Source organism: Vulpes vulpes, chromosome 3 (assembly GCF_048418805.1).
Source record: "Vulpes vulpes isolate BD-2025 chromosome 3, VulVul3, whole genome shotgun sequence".
NCBI lineage: Eukaryota > Metazoa > Chordata > Mammalia > Carnivora > Canidae > Vulpes > Vulpes vulpes.
In genome coordinates this window covers 10,912,539-10,935,855 of record NC_132782.1, presented here as the reverse complement: position 1 = coordinate 10,935,855, position 23,317 = coordinate 10,912,539, and the positions used below count along the sequence as shown (strand labels likewise).

At 36.7% G+C, this 23,317-nt stretch overlaps 1 long non-coding RNA gene across 1 annotated transcript in view; it reads right to left on the bottom strand.

The window, feature by feature from the left end:
• Positions 1–23,317, bottom strand: part of LOC112916457 (uncharacterized) — a 76,876-nt gene that overhangs the window by 39,921 nt on the left and 13,638 nt on the right. The gene's annotated exons all lie outside the window — the stretch shown is intronic.

Here is a 23,317-nt window from a genome sequence, read left to right as displayed (position 1 = left end):
ATGGGATTCTAATTCGTGCTATTCCAATTAGCATTGATTTCAATCAGTGCTATTGATCTTCAACTACATGCCAGAGGAGCCTGTGCCAGGCCTCTCTATGAACATTATGACATTAAATTCTCCCTCAAAATTGATGGGGTAGGCAATCTGTATCTCACAAATGATAAAATTCTAGGATTCTGAGATTTAGTTTGATATCTGTCCATAAGCTTAACAGTGGCAAAATAAGTTGTCTGAACCTTGCATTGGGGCCGAAGGGTAGATTAGTATATAATATTCATCGTAATGATAGTATTTGTCATGAATTGATTAATTCATCTATAAGTTGGGCTGATAGTATCAGCAAACAAAGTTATACTCAAATAAAATGAACCTTCAGTAGAGCTATGGCAATGGAACATATTGTGGAACTTTATATATTTCTATATTGTTTAAACGTTTATTAGAGTAAATGCTAATTGTAACTGAAAACAAGCAAATACAAGAAAATGGTGAAGGGTGGGGATGTCCACTTATTTTGATGCTGAGTCTCCATAATATGTGTGGTGGAAATCAATAACAACAGCAACAATAATAATAATTGTAGTTATGTATGCTGTATATATTCAAACATGTTACTGTAAGGCATGGATATTATACATGCCAAATCCTACATATATATGTACATATATATACACATATATGTATATATGATTGATTTTAGAAAGAGAATGTGTGTGCAAGTGGGGAGAGGAGCAGAGAGAGAGAGGGAGAGTAAGTAAGAACCTCAAGCAGTCTTCCCACTGAACATGGAGCCCAAAGCAGGGCTCAATTCCAGAACCCTGAAATGGTGGCCTGAACTGAAATCAAGAGTCAGCCACTCAACTGACTAAGCCACTCAGGTGTGTATATATATATATGTATATATACACATATATAAATGCACTTAATCTTCACAACCTTTTGAACTAGAGATAATTATTATACCTATTCTAGAGATGAGGCAATTATAACACAGAGAGGTTAAAAAATTTTCCAAATTTACACATATAGCAAGTAACACACACATCCTAAGCAATATGCCTCCTAAATACAAGTCCTTTAACACCTACTCTCTTTTTTTTTTTTTAAATTTTTATTTATTTATGATAGTCATACAGAGAGAGAGAGAGAGGCAGAGACACAGGCAGAGGGAGAAGCAGGCTCCATGCACCGGGAGCCCGACGTGGGACCCGATCCCGGGTCTCCAGGATCGCGCCCTGGGCCAGAGGCAGGCGCCAAACCGCTGCACCACCCAGGGATCCCCACCTACTCTCTTTTTTAAAGATTTTATTTATTTATTCATGAAAGACACACAGAGAAAGAGAGGCAGAGACACAGGCAGAGGGAGAAGCAGGCTCCTTGCAGGGAGCCCAACGTGGGACTCAATCCCAGGACCCCAGGATCACACCCTGGGCATAAGGCAGGTGCTCAACCATTGAGCCACCCAGGCATCCCAACACCTACTCTCTATTGCCATAGAGAATTCTGTTTGAATTCCCCTATGGTCTAATTCTTTTTTTTTTTTTAAGATTATATTTATTTATTCATGAGAGACACAGATAGAAAGGCAGAGACATAGGTAGAGAGAGAAGCAGGCTCCCTCTGGGGAGCCTGATGTGGGACTCAATCCCAGGACCCTGGGATCATGACCTGAGCCAAAGGCAGATGCTCAACCACTGAGCCACCCAGGCATCCCCACTATGTTCTAACTCAATGACTATTAGGTAATATATCATTTTGATAGTTTCACTTTGGCATTGAAATCACAAATTCCTAAACCTTACCTGATTTAGTAATTAGAGAACCAAATTACTTTCAATTCAATTCAGTACATATTTGTTGAGAGCCTGTCAGATGCCAGACAATCTTCTGGATGCTTAGGGCGTGTCAGGTATCTTTGGGCAGCTGAAGTGGTAGAAGGAAAAAAAAAAATAAGTGCCTGAATTCTCCATAAAGTAGAGCCTGTGACCAAGACTTATGTAAGTATAAGTGAATAATTTATTAGTATGATCTCAGTGAACAAAATTTAGGGACAGGGTGAATAAAAGGATGGTGGAAGTATCAATTATTGGATGCAATAAGTTGGCCGCCACTCTCTTGTTCTACAACGCATGAGATACTTTGTAAAAGTGTCCAGGAACATCTGCCTGAGGGAATAAAATGCCCACCTTCTACAGGATCCAGTCCCCCCCACCTTCAGGTTACACTAATTTTGTACCCAGCAGGTTCCCAAAGGCAGTCTGCCCTGTCAGAGAAGCCCTAAGACAGGAATTTAAGATGTGAGTCTGAGGAAAGGCACTGCGTGCCTGAATCAGGCTGCAACCACATGAAGCTGGTCAAAGCCCTCAGGGAACCAGTGACCACTGCCAAAGCCAGAATTATAGGCGAGGCCAGTAGGCTTGAAAGCTATATACAAGCTAAACAACGTAAAAATGAACAAACATAAGAAAATCACATCATATTTAAGAAAGTGACAAATGCTATTGATAAAAAACAAAATAAAGCAGTTTAAGGAGATTTGGAATGACAACAGTAAAACAATTAGGCTGAAGTCTAAATACAGTGGTCAACCTTGCCTCATTAAGAGAGAAATAATTGAGCAATGACTTGAAGAAGGTGAAGGAACAAGTCAAGCAGATAACTGAAACTTAAGAACAATCTGAATACTGTTAATTATGAAGAACTGTTGAGCAAGTTCCTTCTCTGATCTTTTTTACTTCTACATCTCTAGTTGGAGAGGGCTTTAAAGTGTTCGTTAAAATCTACAATTAGTTAGAACTTTTGGGTTGGTTTTCAGGCATTCCATTAACTTTTTTAAATTTACTGTTTTTGTTTGTTTGTTTGTTTTTTCCTTTTCCTCTCAAGTAGGGCAAGCTTTTATTACTCTTAGGTAAGAAAGACTATATGAAAAAAAAAAAAAAAGAAAGACTATATGGTAATAATGTAAAGAATGTACATCTCCAACCCAACTTCTCCCCTGGATGTTGACCTATAGATCTAACTGTTGATGACTTAACATCCTCACATGGATGTCTAACAGACATTTTAAATTTATCATGTCCAAATTGGACTCCTGATATCCCCTCCCCCCATACATCAAATGTGCTCATTTTACTTTTTAGTTGAATACAATTCCATTTTTCAAGTTTTCAGTGCCAAATTCTCAGTGCCATTCTTGATTCTTTTCTTTCTTTAACTTTCTATATCTGGTTTATAGTCAAATTTTGATGTTTCTAATTTCAAAATATAGCCAGAATTTAGCCACTTCTTCACAGCCAGAGGCTTGGTTTAAGCCACCATCATCCCTCATCTGTATTACTGCAATAACTTCCAATGGCCTCCTCATTTTCTTGCTTACCTTCCTACAGACTTAAAAACTTGCATCAGATCATGTCATGCCTCACGTAAATGCCTCCAGTGGTGGGGCACCTGGGTGGCTCAGTGGTTGAGGATCTGCCTTTGACTCAGGGCCTGATCCTGGAGTCCTGGGATTGAGTCCCACATCGGGATCCCTGCATGGAGCCTGCTTCTCCTTCTGCCTGTGTCTGCCTCTCTCTCTGTGTCTGTCATGAATAAATAAATAAAATCTTAAAAAAAAAAAAAAAAAGCCTCCAAGGGGTTCCTGACCCACCCTACGTAAAAATCAAAGTCCAACTCTAACTTACAAGGCCCTATATGTTCTAACTACCCATTACCTCTCTGACCGCATCTCCTACCACTTTCTTGTTCCAAGCAGACACACTATGGACCCTTTAGCCTTTGAATTTACTATTCTTCCCCAGATATCAGATGACTAATTCCTTCAATTCCTTCACATTTTTCTCAGGAGTCACTTTCTCAATGAAGCCTTTCCCCCACTATGGAGAATAGCACAACTTTTCCACCCAACACTTCTACTTGTCCTTTTCTGCTTCAGTCTTCTTCATAGAATTTATCACTTTGTAATACCTTCCTTATCTCTCTCATGTATTGTTCACCTTTTCTGCTAGCATACAAACACCTGAAACTGAACTGAACACATAACATATGCTCAATAACTTTTTGCTGTATGAAAGAATAAAGAAATGGTTTTGGAGGCATCCATTTGCCTTCAGGATAGTTATGAAGATTACAGCAGAAATCCAAAAAACAAGAATACATTCAGCTTTTGGGGTGCCTGGGTGGCTCAGTGGTTGAACATCTGCCTTGAGCTCAGGTCATGATCCCAGGGTCCTGGGATCGAGTCCTGCATTGGGCTCCCTGCAAGGATCCTGCTTCTCCCTCTGCCTATGTCTCTGCCTCTCTCTGTGTGTCTCTCATGAATAAATAAAATCTTTAAAAAAAAAAAAGAAAGAAAGAAAGAAAATCTTCAGCTTTTGAAAACCAAAGTGTAATTTCTCAGCTAGCCAATAGGCTTGAGTATCAAAATTTATTAAGAAACAAAATATTTTCCAAATATCTTTCCCTCCTATTAATATATTAAGAACAAGGTTGAGCAAACTGGTTGGCCAAATTTTATTATAGGTCATAAGGAAAAGGAAATCTGTGATCTGGCATCAGCAAGTTTCTTTCAGAAAGGAAGGAGCAGAAAGCCTTTCTCTTCCAGGAAAGGTGATATTGAGAAGAAAAAGAAGCAGAGAAAATAACCCGTTGGATGTGTGCTATCTGCCTACCTCTTTCAGAGTTAACATCATGGGAGGTGGGATATTAATTAGGTTGAAAGGAAAGCCAGAAGCAGGAGTTTTGGCCCATCTCCCACTGAGTACCCACAGACCATCTTTACACTGACACTGGGACAGGAAGAGGAAAACTGTAATAATGCCGAGGCACTGGAGGGAAGTGGTTAAAAAAGTGGTTACAATGAGGAAATCAAAGCACTCCTAGAAAAAAAACTTCAATGCAGGCAGACCAGACCAACCAGAAAGCACGTGGGAGACACACACATGGGTGTGGAAGACACACCCAGAAGAAATAGGAGATCTGTAGTGCCATCTAGGATCAAGACAGTACATAATTACAGGGAAAAAAAATTAAGTTCTGACTTAATCAAGATAAACAAACCATAATTTCTTAGCCATAGATTTCAATGATGAACACTAGCAAGACACTCATGGACCGGACCATGAGCACAAGTCAGTGGATATCAATCATCAACCATTGTAAATCCAAGAGCCAGACCAACACAAAGACCATCATGAGGCACTCCACCTCTCCAATGAAGATCCTAAACTTTCCCCTCATCTAGATTCCCTCTTATAAAGAGGGCAGGCACAGGACAAATAGTCTCGATAAAGAGTTGGTTTTTATTTGACTAAAGGTTTACATAATCAAATTGTTTTTAACTAGAAAAAGACTGTGTAAAGTGAAAGAAAATGATATACATTGAACTGGCAAACTGAAGTTTTGATCCCTACTATAATTACTCCTGCTGAATGAACTGAAGGCTCAGAAAAATTTTATCAGTTATAGATAAATAAAAAGCCCCACGCATTATTTGCACGTCTGTACCATAATGAATTTTCCACCCTACAACCACAGCCCATACATTATCCCTTACCTCCCTAAGCAGTTCTGATTTAAAATACTATGGCCAGTCGGAAGCCAACCTAATCAATTTTTCACTTGTTACTTCACACTGACCATTATAGGACATGATAGAATTTCAACCCTGTCCAGGCTCTTTATTCTATGCTTCTGAGAAAATTATATAGACAGAAAATATAAGCTTTTATAACAATGGAAATGTTAGCTCTCTCAACATAATTAGGAGTACATCAAATACAAAATAATATATGTAGAAAAAACATCACATAGTTGAACTTTCTCCCATGGTTCCAAGGAAATTTAGGACACACTTTCTTCCATATTCATCATGCAGTCAACCAATATCCAAAGTAGAAACTGACATCCTGAAGTCTTTCCAAATGGAACACCAACCAAATATACAGTAATGTGACTTCAGGTAAAAAGTATGATTCAGGATATCCCTTAAGAAATGTAATATTCCTCTTTTTAAGATTTTATTTTATTTTTTAAGACTATTTATTTATTTATTTATTTGAGAGACACACACAGAGAGGGGCAGAGACAAGGCAGAGGGAGAAGCAGGCTCCATGCAGGGAGCCTAATGCAGGACTCGATCCTGGGACTCTGGGATCACGACCCAAGCCGAAGGCAGACATTCAACCACTGAGCCACCCAGGCATCCCAAGATTTTATTTATTTATTCATGACAGACACACAGAGAGAGGCAGAGACATAGGCAGAGACAGAAGTAGGACCTCTGTTGGGAACCTGATCAGAGACTTGATCCCAGGACCCCAAGATCACAACCCAAGCCAAAGGCAGATGCTCAACCACTGAGCCACTCAGGTGCCCTAACTGTAACACTTCTGAATGAATATATTTTCTTTGAAAATAATGTAAAATATTGGATTTATTTACTGGCAATTTCTAACTTTCACTCTACGTTTACCTGGGAAATACTAGTAAAATGTCATCTGTAATAGGGTCTCAGCTTTTGCGTTGATCGTGTAATAAAACAATTTAACCTATCATTTGCTGAATTTAATTGCTATTTTTGAAATTAAAAATAAGGAGTTATATCCTGTTGTTTTTGCTTGTTAGTAACTGACTAGAAGAGTTTCTTGGCTAAGCAATTAACCTAATGCCATAGTAATTACTTAAATTATAGTTTGGTGTCTAAGATTCTGGGGAAAATTGATGGTCATGAAGACTTATTGGCTAATCAGGACCGACTCTTCTATCCATCTTATAAAGTCTCTCCCTAGAATAAGACAGGTAAGAACAAATGACATATCATTTGACAAAATACAATTTAAGCTAAATATTTAACTTATTTAAAATCTTGTTACTGGTTTTATTATGTACATCAAAATGAAAGACAGTCTATAAGAAAACTAAAAATAAAGCAAGATATATAAATATTTGTTTTTTCCCATATTCAGTTTACCAAAAATAGCATGAAAAATTAATTATTTAATTATCCCTGTCTGTCTAGTGCTCCTAATGATCACATTCTATACTCAACCATTGATATTTACTCCTCTTTCTCTAGTGCTAGCTATCATTTACCCAATTATAATTGCTCCTAGATAGTATCACATCATACTTCAAAAAGTATGATCTATCAGGTTTTTTTTTTTTTAATGTAAAAATGACTATAAGTGAATGTAAATATCAAAGTTAGCAATGAATTTACTAATTGGAAAATACTGTTGCAAACCTAAGCAAAGAAACAATAAATTACCAAGAAACAGATATGATGCTTTTAAGTTCAAATAGAGTGATAATCTAAATTAACCAATTGATTTAGAGAAATAAAATCTTTTACTCTCATTTTTAACATCACAGAAATTTCCAGGACCAAGAACAAGGCAACTATTACGTTACAACAGTATAACATAAGAGTTTATTTTATTTTTTAAAAAGATTTTGTTTATTTATTCATGAGAGAGAGAGAGAGAATGGCAGAGACACAGGCAGAGGGAGAAGCAGGCTCCATGCAGGGAGCCCAACATGGGCCTCGATCCCAGGTCTCCAGAATCACCCTGGGCTGAAGGCGGCGCTAAACCATTGAGCCACCCAAGCTGTCCTCCTTTAAGATTTTAAAAGCTAATGGTTTAAAAAGAAAAGTTAAGCAATCTTTATGTCAGAGTAGAATCCCATAGCTAAAAACTATTAATCACAATAAAATTATGAAAAGTTAGGTGTAAAACCTAAAGTGGATTTAGTTATATTTTTGACAATGTGTCATTTTGAAAAGGCTGAAAACATTAATACAAATGTTGAGTCAAAATGTGCTAAAATTTTATTTAGCTTATTAATTAATTAGGGAAACAAGATGTTAAATCTGGTTCTAGTGTCAGAAATAACCAAAAATTACCAAAATTACCAAAAAATGTGTTCTCTCCAGTGGGCATAAACTATTTTCCAATTCACTTGAACTCACAAACTACAAACACACACCAAACAAATAATCCCCAAGATTATTCTTGAAGACAAGAGAAGGCTGGTCTCATTTTATCTTGGCATGTGGGTGTAGCTTGAGGTGTTAATTAACCACAAAAGCTTCCTTGCTGAGGTCAGCTCATTTAGAACCATATAGTGCGAACAACTACCCAGCCAGGAAATTAACTTCTCTGTAAATTTCATAAAGAATCTCAGATTTATTTTCAATAACTTCTATTATTTTACAGATAGTTTTTGAATTGTTCTTATTGGCTGTTTTATTCTGAGACCAAGAAACTAAATCTCAGAAATTTATCTCAACAGTAGAATCTATAAATTTGGGTAGATTCTTCTCTCCTCAAGGTCCCTAACATATAATAAGATTTCTGGGCTGCCAAGGAGTGACGTTATTTACAGCCTATAAGCTCTGGAACCATATCAGACCAATTTTCTGGGACTGTTTTATGGGCATTGGCTTCACCTTTGAAGTACAACTTGTCAGAACTGATGAAGTGAGATTTATTCTCTTACAGTATGAAACTTCCTGGTATGGTCTTGATTGCATAATCAATTTATCTAATTGCGTCCTGGTAAAAAGAAGGACACATTCTTACTGAACTGGCACAGCTAATTATCATTGCCATAAAAAAAAGCTAAAAGACTCAGGAAAGTATTGGTTCCTGAATTCTGAAGCCTCAGGGAGAATAAATTACCATTTAGAAAATGTTTTATTTCAATTTGCAAAAGCAGAGTCTACTAAATTGAGAGCTCGGGGGAGATCAAGAAAAAAGAAAAAAAGGTTTTCTCATCTACCCAATCAGAAAAAAAAAGAAACACTAAAAATATTCTCAAAATTAGATTTCTCTCCTATTTGAATATTAGAAATTAGTTCAACGTCCTGCTTTCGTGAGGTGTCCTCTTCAGAACTAAAAAAAGTATTGATAATCTTGACTCGGTCTTTTAGGATCTGACAGTTGTCTAAATAATGACATTTTAAGATCCATATCTTATACCCATAAGTGTGTATCTTGAAATATCAATAGTCAAGGGGCCCCTGGGTGGCTCAGTCAGTAAGGGGCCAGCTCTTGATTTTGCCTTAGGTCATGATCTCAGAGCCATGAGCTCAAGCCCCATGTCAGGCTACTCTCTCAGTGTGGAGTCCGTTTGAGATTTTCTCTCTCTTTCTGCCTCTACTCCTCTGCCCACTCCATCTCTGTCTCTCTCTAGAAATAAATACATAAAATTTAAATTATGTGTATGTATGTAAAAGAAATATTAATAGCTAAAGGTATATGGTACGGTTTGAATTTCTTTTCTACTATTATACAATGAATTACCCTAAGTATAGTAGCTTAAAACAACTTCCACTTATTATCGTACAGTTCTGTAGATCAAAAGTCCTGGAGGGCTCAGATCATGAGCTGAGCCGGAGGTAGATGCTTAATTGACTGAGTCATCCAGGCGCCCCTGTGTCTCTCATTTTTTAATTCGCAATTGTATTATCCTTCCACATCATCCACAAGACATTACATGCCCTATATTAGAATATAACAAATACTGTTGCATTATTTTTTAGGCCTTTTATTTATTTTTTTTTATTTTTTTTAGGCCTTTTAAAATGTTTGAAATGCCCATATTTATTGATAACCCACAAAGCAAGAGGTTTTACTTTTATCCCCCCATCTTTGTTTTCAAACATGATGCTTTTTATTATTCTCAGAGGGCAATCAATACTAAATTATTATTCAAACAATGCCAAGGAAATTCTACAAATCTACCTACAGATTAATACTTTAAATTGTTATGACCACTGTTAAGAATCCACCATCAAGTTAGAGATCATGAAACAAAATGATCCGTGTGATGTAGAATTGGTAGCTAGTAAAAGAATGTGTGGCATTAGATTTGATCATTGTCTCTCACATAAAAGTGTATTCTAACCAATCATGCCTATGAGATTTTTTCCAGATTTGTACAATATAAATGTTAAAAGAGAAAATTTGATATTCCATATGGACATAATAATTCACTATGTCAGGGACTGACAAACTTTAGTGTAAAGGGACAAATATTGAACATTTTTTAGGCTCCACGAGTCACACAGTTTCCACTGCAGCAGCTACTTGACTCTGTTGTCGCATAAACATAGCCATTGAAAATATGCAAACAAATGAGTGAAGCCATCTTCTAAAAAAAAATCTTCCTTTATGAACACTAAATTTTTAAATTCATATAATTTTCACATGTCTCACATTACTTTTCTTTTGCCATTTTCCAACCATTACAAAATGTACAAACCATCCTTAGCTGGCAGTTGGTGAGCCTGGCATTATATCATACATTAAGCAAACTCTAGCTAGTATCTAGAAGTCTTGGGGACAGCTGCTGTCATGGAACACTGCAGCCACAAAACTCAACCTCTTCTTAGGGGGTTGATAAGAATAAACTATAGGAAGTTTGTCACTTCCATTTCTTGGACCCTTTTCTTACAGGAAACAGTGGCATATGTTAGTAATTGCTGTAATTATATTTGTCACTCATTCCCAATTGTTGTTAACACCTACTACGTACAAATTACTCTGATAAGGATTTGGGGTGCCTGATATCAAGGGAAGAACAAATAAAGACAGTTCCAGACATAATAAACTAAGAGACCATGCAGCTAACAGGAAGGCAAAAGCTCATATATTGAGGGATGGGGAATGGATCTTTAAGGAAGGCTATCTGATGGTGGTATAATTTTGATCTGGGCTTATATGAGAGGTACAATATCAATATTAAATACTGAAAAAGAACATTCTAATTATAATTGAGCTAATGAAGGTACATAAAAGGCCCTGTGCAGAAGTCCAAATCACCTCTTTTCTTAACAAGTGATATTTAGCCACTAATAATCTATGAACTCAAATATTAGAAAGCACAAAGAAATACTTTAGGCACACTAAAAGCCATGAAGGCTTTGTGTATTTACTAAAACCACCAGTCTTTACTAATTATTAAACCCAGAAAAATCCATCTGCCTCTCCATTCAACTCAATCCAGCATCTAAACCAATGAATTTCCATTTTTGTGTCTATCCGTATAATACTGCATAATACCATGTTTAGATTTATGCTGTGAATTTAGTCTTTAAGTAGTACTAGCTATATGGAGATGCTTGTACCAAGCAACAACAATAAGGTAGGTGCCGTATAATTAGATATGATTTTCTCTTTTGTATATTGTATATTTGATGTTGCTTTATGCATTAGATGTTATTCCATTAAATGCTCACAAAAAAACAAACAACGGAGTATGATATCACATGTATATTTTCACTGACTTACAGGAGCATTTCAAAGATCTCCAATGGTTGTTACAACATATTTACTGTAAAACCCTAGTACTTAGTGGGCACCTGGGTAGTTCAGTTGGCTAAGCGTCCACCTTCGGCTCAGGTCATGATCTCAGGGTCCTGGGATTGAGTCCCGAGTCAGGCTCCTTGCTCCAAGGAGAACTGCTTTTCTCTCTCCCTCTGCCGTTCTTTCTCTCCTTTTGTCTCTCATGAATAAATAAATAAAATCTTTAAAAGAAAAAAAAATAGGGATCCCTGGGTGGCGCAGCGGTTTAGTGCCTGCCTTTGGCCCAGGGCGTGATCCTGGAGCCTCGGGATCGAATCCCACATCGGGCTCCCAGGCATGGAGCCTGCTTCTCCCTCTGCCTGTGTCTCTGCCTCTCTCTCTCTCTCTCTCTCTCTCTCTCTATAATGAATAAATAAATAAAACCTTAAAAAAAATAGAATCCTAGCATTTACTTTAAAATTTTGTCTCCACACATATTCTCAAGATTTGCTTAGATTTCTACCTACATTTTTCTCTAAATTAGAGAAGCCAGCTAACCTTTGAAAAAAAAATCTGATCAAAACCAGTCACCATCAGTTATGTGGATGTTGGTTACAATGTTAATTTCCTGTGAGCACTGCATTAGCTGCAAACGATTTCTCATACGATGTACTTTCATTAACATAACGTTTGAAAAATTTTCTAATTGCCCTTGTGATTTCTTTTTTCACCCATGAACTATTTAGAAATTCTCAAGGTATTTAAGATTTTCTCTAAATATCTTACTAAGTTCTAGTTTTATTCCATTACAGTCAGAGAATAAACTCTGTATGGGGCAGCCTGGGTGGCTCAGTGGTTTAGAACCACCTTTAGCCCAGGGCCTGATCCTGGAGATCCGGGATAGAGTCCCACGTCGGGCTCCCTGCCTGCGGCCTGCTTTTCCCTCTGCCTGTGTCTCTGCCTCTCTCTCTGTGTCTCTCATGAATAAATAAATAAAATCTTTAAAAAAATAAAACAAACTCTGTATGAATTTAGTTCTCTTAAATGTACTGAGATTATTACACAGCTCCATGTGTGGTCTATACAGGTGAACATACAGTTCTCGGGCATAGTGGGCTGTAAATGTCAACTAGGTTTGAATGTTTTACCATGTTGTGCAGATCACCTATCTCTCTCTCTCTCTCTTTAAAGATATTTATTTATTTATTTATTTATTTATTTATTTATTTATTTATTTATCAAAAGGAGAGCAAGAGCAGGGGAGCTGCAGGCAGAGAGAGGAAGAAGCAGGCTCCCCACCCAGCAGGGAGCCCGACGTGGGACTGATCCCGGGTCTCCAGGATTATGACCTGAGCTGAAGGCAGACGCTTAACCGACTGAGCCACCCAGGCATCCTTGATCACCTATTTTTTTTTTTTTGCCTAGTTAATTAGAATTAACTATAATGCATCTCTCCCTTCCCCCCACTTTTTTTGGCCTAGGCAAGTTCTTATAGGCACCATGTTAAAAAAAAAATAAAGGAAGAAAAGCAATACAAGAGAGCAATAACTAACTTCAGCAGTTTATTTTTTTATTTCGTTTTTTAGAAGGAATTTAGAATAAAAAGAAAAAAAGGAATGATTCATACACTTGATGAAAAGTGGCATTTTAGTTTTGTGGTTTGGTTTTTTTGGTAAAGAGGAGGCAGCTGCTGGAGTGTTTCTTAACTAAAAATCTTCTATGATCAAAGACATCAAAGATAGCCATCTTTGTGTTCTCAGCCACAACACTCCCTGTCTACAGTCAGCCAAACTGTCACGTTGAAAGAGGACAATTTTAAAAAAGAGGGTGAAGATGGAAATAGTTGCACAGAATCAGCGATCGGGCACCAACTTCCTCACTCTTTTTTCTCTCTCAAGACTGAAGCAGGCAGTGGTTGATCATCCCTCTTTCCGCCCTGTCAAGAATAAGCCTCTGTGTGCTTAAAGAAGATTCAGTGGAATCATCCTCACCCTCATCCTCATCCCCATCCTCATCCTCATGAGCTACCCCTGTGAGTGACATGGCAGGGGGTTGAGGAAGTTATCTTGCTGCCCCATGTATCCCTTTTAAATGATTCAGTGTCTTTTAAGTACATGTTCAGTTTTTCAGATTCCTATCTCTATAATGTGGCTTCTGGACATTTTGGGGCTTATGTGAATTCATGGAGGAAAGGGATAATGGTGCCAGAGATCTACACGTGCTGTCTTCTGGATCTTGCTGGGCCTGGAGGATCCCTGTACTTGTTACCACTATGATGCAACTGATGCTTACTACATTTGAGTCATCCTCATACACTAGTACTCTTTGTCCTGGCTCCAGGCCAGCCTATATTAGGTCCCTAGTTCCATTAACACCTTCTAATAGCTTCTGTCTAAAGAATATGCATGAGGACAGGAGCACTGTGTTGAGCTCACTCATCTCTCCAATCCTTTTCACCATTGCACCACACTGGTATGTCACCAAGCTGGCTCTTACTAGAGGTGTTGGGATGCAGGGCACTTCTTTAGTGTTCTCAGGTTATCTTGTACTTATCTGAGTGTTTCTAATACATTCTACTTCCTGGAATTTCCACCTTTGAAGTGGGGAGATGAGGACATGCAATCTGACCTTCTTCCCCTACCACTATCAGCTTACTTTACTCACTCCCCTAGGCTGAAAAGCTGTTTTCTACTTCCTTTCCTCTCTGCTAACACTTCAATTTAGTCACAGCCTATTTCTTCAAGGAACACTTAGCCTGTTGGCTTAGCCTTAATGGCACTCGCTGTGTTTCTCTACTCAGTGGAATAAACCAGAAGATCTGGCCATATTAGGCATGTGTTCAAAACGCAAGCTGCTGCATCACCAGCATCTGAAGATGACTAAGTATAAGAATGCATTGGTGCATTATGTCAAATACAGTATTTCTATTACAGAAGTCTAAAAGTTTCCAGCATCTGGGAACTTATTTGCTTTTTAAAGAACGGTGAAAATATTTTTGAGGAGACCATACAGTTGATTCTTTTCCTCCTAAATCATGAATATGGATTATATGTGAGAATTATTTTTGTAAATATATATATATATACACTATATATATATATATATATATATATATATATATATCAATAGATATAGACCTCAATACCTCTCCAGTTACACAGCAATACTTAGACAAACAGGATTTGAAATAAAAACTATAACAAGATAAAAAGAAGGGCACTATGTAATCATAAAGAGAGTAATCCAACAAGAGGATATAACAATTGTAAACATTTATGCACAACCTGGGAGCACCCAAATACATAAAGCAATTATTAACAGACAAAAAGGAAGAAATTGATAGTAATACAATAATAGTAGGGGACATTATACACCCCCACTTACATTAATGGGTAGATCATTCAGACAGAAGATCATAAAGAAAACAGTGGCTTTGTATGACACATTGGACCATTGGGTCTAACAAATACATTCAGAAAATTTCATCCCAAAATAGTAAAATACATATTCTTTTCAAGGGCACATGGAATAATCTCCAAAATAGATCTCATGTTAGGGCATAACTCAAGTGTCAATAAATTCAAAAACACTGAAATCATATGCATCTTTCTGACCACAATGGTATAAAACTAGAAATCAATTGTAAGAAAATATAAAAAACACAAATACATGGAGGTTAATAACATGCTACTAAACAATAAATTGGCCAACCAAGAAATCAAAAAGGAAATAAAAAATACATAGAGACAAATGAAAATTAAAACACAATGGTCTAAAATCTTTTGAATGCATCGAAAGGTGTCTTATCTAAGAGGGAAAATTATAGCAATACAATATACTTCAAGAAGCAAAGAAAAAATACCCTCAAATAATCTAACTTTACACGTAAAGGAGCTAGAAAAAGAAAAACAAAGCTGAAAGCCAGAAGAAAGAAGGAAATAATAAATTAGGGCAGAAATAAATGAAATAGAGACAACAACAAAAAAACGAGAACAGATCAATGAAATAAAAGCTGATACTTTGAAAAGATTGATAAAATTGATAAACTTATAATCATACTCATAATGAAAAAGGAAAGAGAGGGATCCCTGGGTGGCGCAGCGGTTTGGCGCCTGCCTTTGGCCCAGGGCGTGATCCTGGAGACCCGGGATCGAATCCCACGTCGGGCTCCCGGTGCATGGAGCCTGCTTCTCCCTCTGCCTCTGTCTCTGCCTCTCTCTCAATCTCTCTCTCTCTCTCTCTCTGTGACTATCATAAATAAATAAAATTAAAAAAAAAAAAAAGGAAAGAGGACTCAAATAAAATCAGAAATGAAGGAGAAGTAACAGTCAACACCACAGAAATATAAATAATCATGAGGATCCTATGAAAAAATTATATGCCAACAAATTGGACAACCTAGAAGAAATGGAAAAATTCCTAGAAATATAATCGCCCAAAACTGAATTGGAAGAAATAGAAAATTTGAACAGATTGATTACTAGCAATTAAGTTGAATCAGTAATAAAAAAAATGCACAACAAACAAAAGTCTAGGACCAAATGACTTCACAGGTGAATTCTATCAAACATTTAAAGAAGAGTTAATACTTATTCTCAAACTATTCCAAAAAATAGAAGAGGATGGAAAGATTCCAAACCCATTTTATGAGGCCAGCATTACCCTGATACCAAAACCAGATAAAGACACTACCAAAAAAGAAAATTGTAGGCTAATATTACTGATGAAGATAGATGCAAAAATCTCCCTAGCAAACTGAATCCAAAATACATCCAAAAAAATCATTCATCACAATCAAATGGGATTTATTACTGGGATGCAAGGACAGTTCAATATTCACAAATCAATCAACATGCTATATTACTTTAACAAGAGAAAGGGAAAAAAACTATATGATCATCTCAATAGACACAGATAAAGTATTTGAAAAGTACAAGATCCATTCATGATAAAATTCTCAACAAAGTAGACTTAGAGGCAATATACCTCAACATTATAAAAGCCATATATGAAAACCCACCTCTAATACCATTCTCCAAGGTAAAAAACTGAGTTTTTCCTCTACAACCAGGAATAAGACAGGGATATCCACTCTCACCACTTTTACTCAATGTAGAAACTGAGAGTCCTAGCCATAGCAGTCAGACAAGAAAAAGAAATAAAAGGCATCCAAATTTCTAAGAAAGAAGTACATTCACTAATTGCAGATGACATGTTACTACATATAGAAAATCCTTAAAAAATCATATATAATAGAAAATCATACTCATTCCCATTTATTCATTTTTAGCAAATATTCAAAACCTATGATTTGCAAGAAAATTTACATTTCTTTAATTTTTTATGTGAAAGGAAACTTCTCGCCAGCCAACTAGTGGGTTACCCCATGCCGTCTCCCACTAGTCAGAGCAGAACACATGGACTTAAGCAAACTAAAAAACTTAAAGGAAGACCTATGCTTGGTTTGCTTGGTGTTCCTGTAGCTTCTTTCTGCTTAGGCTTTTTCTGTTCTAGGGGATAGTGGTTCCTTGGTATAAGCAAGGAGACAGGCCCACAGGTTCTCTCCAGGTATTGTTCAAAGTGCTGGGGAGAGAGCAATATAAAAAGCAATTAGCACCTTCACCCTTTAGGAGATCTTGTAAGCCATGGAAATGTACACTAACAGTATATTGGCAAAAAATATGATATCCTCAAAACTTCATTACTATGGGAATGCGTAGAGATGATTTTCAAGGCAACATAATTATATTGCCTTATAGGTAACACTCTGATCCTTATAGTGGAGTTAAATTGCTATTAAAAAATATTTGTTGAGGGTATCCCTGGGTCTCTCAGTGGTTTAGCGCCTGCCTTGGGCTCAGGGCGTGATCCTAGAGTCCCAGGATTGAGTCCCACATCAGGTTCCTTGCCCTGCATGGAGCCTGCTTCTCCCTCTTGCCTGTGTCTCTGCCTGTCTCTCTCTCTCTGTGTGTGTGTGTGCGTGTCTCATGAATAAATAAATAAAATCTTAAAAAAATATTTGTTGATCTTTTATCTTAGTGGGAATGAAGATGATATAATGTTTTTCCTGACCACTGTAATGATTATAAAGTCATTTCCTGCCTCCAGGTGAAAAGGCTGGCACATCTAAGTGTTTTTACATTAATTTTGATGAAGCATCCCTACTACTATAATAATAAGTGCTTGCTAAATACTAGTTTTGATTATTTGTGCAATGACATTACATGCAAAGTGATGTGAACCAAATAGTAACAGATAGAAGGTTTGAAACCTTAAAGTATTACTGAGAATTGGGAAGTCAGTAAAAGTTGGAAGGAAAAAATAATGACATAGGTTTCAAAAGCTAGGCGTCTATGTTATTCAAAAGATAATGACTTATTAGTAATGAGAAAAATAGGAAAAGAGTGATAAACTCAGAGTTCAACTTGTGAATTTTTACAATTTAAATATCCAACATATTAAGTAACTTAAATTACTGTAGAAGGGGATGTAAAATTGGGATAACTATTGGTGTAGATTTGGGAGTTTTTATTTTTTATTTTTTTATTTTTTTTAGATTTGGGAGTTTTTATTTTATTTTTTTATTTTATTTTTTTTAAAATTTATTTGTGATAGTCATACAGAGAGAGAGAGAGGCAGAGACACAGGCAGAGGGAGAAGCAGGCTCCATGCACCGGGAGCCCAACATGGGATTCGATCCCGGGTCTCCAGGATCGTGCCTGGGCCAAAGGCAGGCGCCAAACCGCTGCGCCACCCAAGGATCCCAAGATTTGGGAGTTTTTAAAACAGATGCTAAGTGAAGTCATAAAAGTGGATGAGTTCCCTCAAAAAGTTTATATGAAACTGAAAAATATGGGTCTAGTATTGGGACTGAACTGATAATGGGAAAAATAAAGTCAGTAAAGATATTTTCATTCATTTAGACGTAATTTTTTATCTGCCTGCCAACCAGGTTGAAGTGCTAAAAAGAAATCCAGCGAAGAAATATATAGCAATGAAAATTGATCAGAAATGACATACACCTGAACTTGGTCTAACCACGTCTAAAGCAGGTAAAAAGGACAGCATCATTTTACTCTCTCCCCAAAAACCTGCTTCAGAAAGCTAGCAATTTCCCTTTGCTCTCTGTGGGGTATATGGGAAACTCCTAAGGCTGTGTGCCGAGTATTTGCTCCATTTTGCAGTTTTAAATTATCATTTATAAAATAAAGTTGGCCTTTTATATGATATATACATCCCGCCTTTAAATTCAAAGTTCTCCCTTGAGTTTTGACATTTCATTCTTCAGTTTTATTATCACAAATGCCCCCTTTGGACTGGGTCCATGTTCTCTCTCAGACTGAGAACTCGTTTCAGTGACTACACATTAGGTCAAGCCGCTTCCACAGTCAGAAATGGTTTTGCATCTGCATTTTATCTACTCAAATTTACACCTACTGAGGGCTCTTTGTTTGACAAAGTCTTCCACAGATTTCCTCCTACTCAGAACTTCTGGAGCTCTTGCTTTCTGAACACCTGTTGCACTGCTGTCCTTTTCTGTGTGTATGTCTCACCATACCCAGGAAAAGGAGCAAGCTGCTAGAAGATAGGAACCTTGATTATTTTTTTTATTTTGTCAATTCAGTAAACATATGGTGACCTTTATGCCCACTAAACTCTGTGCTAAGCCCTGGGGATTTTGACATCCTTAAGAAGTTCTGATTACAGTAAGGAATCTCAGAGTTATTTGGTATATTCCCCAATTTCTGTTTCAGGAGAGACAAAAGAGGGACAGTTTTGTTTTTGTTTTTGTTTTTGTTTTACTATGGCTTAACTAAGACGTTCTCATATTTTGAAATGAGAGTACTTTACACTTGGGCTATACCCATGGAGGAGCAGGGTGAGAGAAGATGGGAACAGTAAGAATCGATATATTTTTAAAAGATTTATTTATTTATTTATTTATTTATTTATTTATTTATTTATTTATCATTCCTTCATTCATTCATTCATTCATGAGACACACAGAGAAAGAGGCAGAGACACAGGCAGAGGGAGAAGCAAGCTCCGTGCAGGGAGCCCGATGTAGGACTTGATCCCCGGACTCCAGGATCATGCTCTGGGCCAAAGGCAGATGCTCAACCACTGAGTCACCAAGGTGTCCCTAGAATCGATATTTTTAAAATGTACAAGTGACTGCTGCTCAGCCAGGTTTGAAATTCTGCATGGCTGATAAAGATCAAATCTTAGAAATGTCACAGAATTATTAAATTCCATAATTACAGCCTCATCTATAAGATAGATATTTATCCTTTAATCTCTGCTTTAAGCAAGATTTTGTTAACATAATTAGTGACCAATGCTAAATTAAACATTTTGAATTTACATTTTAAATATTGCCTCTGCCCCCTAATCTGGGAGTTTGGGCATGAAATCTTGCCTCTCTGAGAGACAAAATGGGCATTAGAATAGGATCACTTCAAGATTTTTGTCAAGATTATATTTGAATCCTGACATTATTTGTTGGTGCAAATCATTACAAAAAGCCTTTATAACAAAAAGTGTATTTTGTTTTTTTAGGTCAGGATATATCTTTCATTAATATATCTTTATTAAATATCTAAATAGTAAATGTAAATGAATAAATAAAAGTAAATAGCAAATGTATAATAGTAAATGTATAATACTATTTTAAGACTAACACATGGGACACCTGGGTTGCTGAGTGGTTATGAGCCTGCCTTTGTCTCAGGGCATGATCCCAGAGTGCCAGGATCAAGTCCCACATCGGGCTCCCTGCATGGAGCCTGCTTCTCCCTCTGCCTGTGTCTCTACCTCTCTCTCTCTGTCTTTCGTGAATAAATGAAATCTTATAACAAAAACAAAAACACTAACACGTATATGTAAAATTAAATGAATAAAACTAAACGGATAATACTAAATAGTAAATATATACTATTAATAGTGCAGAAATACTTACTAGACCCTACAAATATTCCCACTCATCACCCAGCTGTTGTTTTCAAGGATATTTATTTATTTATTAATTTGAGAGAGGGAGACAGAGAGAGCACTTGAGCAGAAGGAGGGACAGAGGGAGAGGGAGAGAGAGAGAGAATCTTAAGCAGGTCCACGTCCAGTGTAGAGCCCCACATGGGGCTGGATCTCAGGACCCTGAGATCACATCCTGTGCAGCAATCAAGAGTCCTACACTTTAAATGAGGAAGCCACCCAGGCGCCATCAGCTGTTCTTTTAATAGCTCCTCAATTTCTCCCCATTTAGTCACCAAAACTCAAAAGTACTAAGTACTTAATATCATCTCCTGTGGACTTTTACACAATAAAGTTAGCTTTAGCAAGCTTCAATAATATGACAAAAATAAATGACAGTTTTAATTTATTCTTTTAAAAAGTGATTTATCCATTCATCTTTTCTTTAGGGATCTCAATATACACAGTTGATGTGGGAAACAAAAGCAGAAGGAAATGTAGATAAAATTAATTGACCTTCTAACCTGCAGCCATTGACAAATACTTGAAGCAGGTTGAACATAATGGTCCTCCAGGAAACTTCCAACAGTCTTAATGTTAATGCCTTGCTAGAGGGAAAAAAAAAACACTTTAATTTGACAATAGCAAGGCCTCCAGTATCCGGTGAGTCTTCTTTAGCATATGAAAATTCTTTTGGAATTCCCCTCATCTTTTTTACTTCCCCCAACCCCAAAGCATATAATGGGTTGTCTCTCACAGTCCTGGGGCAGCAGCTCATTCTGTCCTTGTGTCCTGTCCTCACGGTTTAATAAAGCCACCTTCTTGCACTGAAGATGTCTCAAGAATTCTTTCTTGGGGGGATCACTGGGTGGCGCAGCGGTTTGGCGCCTGCCTTTGGCCCAGGGCGTGATCCTGGAGACCCGGGATGGAATCCCACATCAGGCTCCCGGTGAATGGAGCCCTCTGCCTGTGTCTCTGCCTCTCTCTCTCTCTCTCTGTGACTATCATAAATTTTAAAAAAAAATAAATAAATAAAAATAAATTAAAAAAAAAAAAGAATTCTTTCTTGGCTCTCGACTCTGGACCCCAACAACAGTACTGCAAAAACTACATCACAGTTACTGACTTTGACATCTAGTTTAAGGTGTTAAAGACTTTATCTGTATATTGTCTTTTCCTATAAAATAGTACCTTTGGATATGCCATCTAGCATGTTTGATTGTTTTTACAAGAGAAATTTGAAAAATATTTTGACATCTAGTTTAAGGTGTTAAAGACTTTATCTGTATATTGTCTTTTCCTATACAATAGTACCTTTGGATATGCCATCTAGCATGGCTGATTGTTTTTACAAGAGAAATTTGAAAAATATTTTGATTTAACAAATTTTTACTTTTATTTTTATAGTTATTCTAATAACATTAATACATTATGAGTAATTAGAATAACTTTTTTAAAAAAAGATTTTGTTTATTTGAGAGAGAGAGAGTGCACAGGTGGGGGAAGGGGCAGAGGGAGAGGGAAAGGTAGAGGGAGAAATATATTCCCTGACGAGCAGGGAGCCTGTCTCCGGGCTGGATCCCAGGATCCTGAGATCAGGACCTGAGCTGAAGGCAGATGCTTAACCCAATAAGCCATCCAGGCACCCCAGTAATTAGAATAACTTTAATCTAATATTAAAATAACTGAAAATAATGTTATTTTCCTTAAATAATTTAAAAATAGTTCCTGAGACTAAAGTAAGCCAATGTACTGTGTTCCCTACTAAAAATGTGCACCCTTAAGCACTACTCATCCACTATTTGTGTCCTTGGGAAATCCTCTAATAAATTTGGGCTGTCTTTTATTCATCTTTAAAATAAGAATAATTATGTCTTCTCTTTGCCTTATAAGCATGTCACAAGAATTAATTATATCTTCAAAATATATAGAGCTCTTTACAACTTACAATAAATATAACAACTATCAAATGTATTATCACCACAACATTACTAAGAGATTTTCTTTTTATGGTTTGCCGGGAGGTACCATGTGCTGTAGTTTGCATTGTTAATAAAATCTCTTCTATAGAATTTTAAGATCTTTTATTTTTCATCATGTTTTCTTGCTTCATATTTCTAAGGAATATTTTTATTAAAAAAAGAAGGTTGTAATTTGGATCTGGCTACAACTACTATTCTCGCTAAATAACACAGCTCTCAAAAACAAAGCTTCTTAGATTTAGGAGGCACCGAAAACATTGGTGCCTTCACTCAGGGCTGTATCATCTCTATAACATGCCTAATAAATTGATATCTAACCCCAATTTTACCTTTACCCAGGGGCCATTTCACAAAGCAATGGGTTGGATTGCATTTTCAAAATTTGGAAATAAACATGCAGTGGAGAACCACAAAGCCAAAAGTTGGTTATTGAAGTCTTATAAAATCAACATGTCTCTGGGAAAATTAGCAAGAATAAAAGATGGAAGACATAAATAAACATGTTTGGAATGAAAAAAAAAAGTGACACAATCGATATCAGAAATCAAGGAAGAAGGAAATGTAGATAAAATTGAATGTCTTTATAACTTGCAACCCATTGGCAAATACTCGAGGCAAGCAGCATATAGTGTTTTTCCAGGAAGCTCCCAACTGTCCTAATGTTGGTGGCCTGCTTCCAGAGCTTGGTAACTAGAATCAATAGATTCAAAGTTTTCCATTGTAAACAGCTACCTTGTTTCCAGTTTCTTATGAAATTATGGTTATGAAATATAGTTATTTTCTAAAACATGCTACTATATAACAATCCTTTGCAGCAGCATCTGTAAACTCCTTAACTGTTCAGATCCTATTCCTGTGTCAGCATTTAGTTAGCTATGTGCCTTTTAAAAAGAATTAGGATACCTTTAGGGTAGAATTGCCAGATAAAAGACTGGATGCCAATTAAATTTGACTTTCAGATAAACAACAAATAATTATTTTGCATAACGAAATATTGCATGGGGGCATACTCATGCCAAAAATTAATCACTGTTATCTGAAATTCAAATTTAACTTGGCATCCTGTTTTTTTTT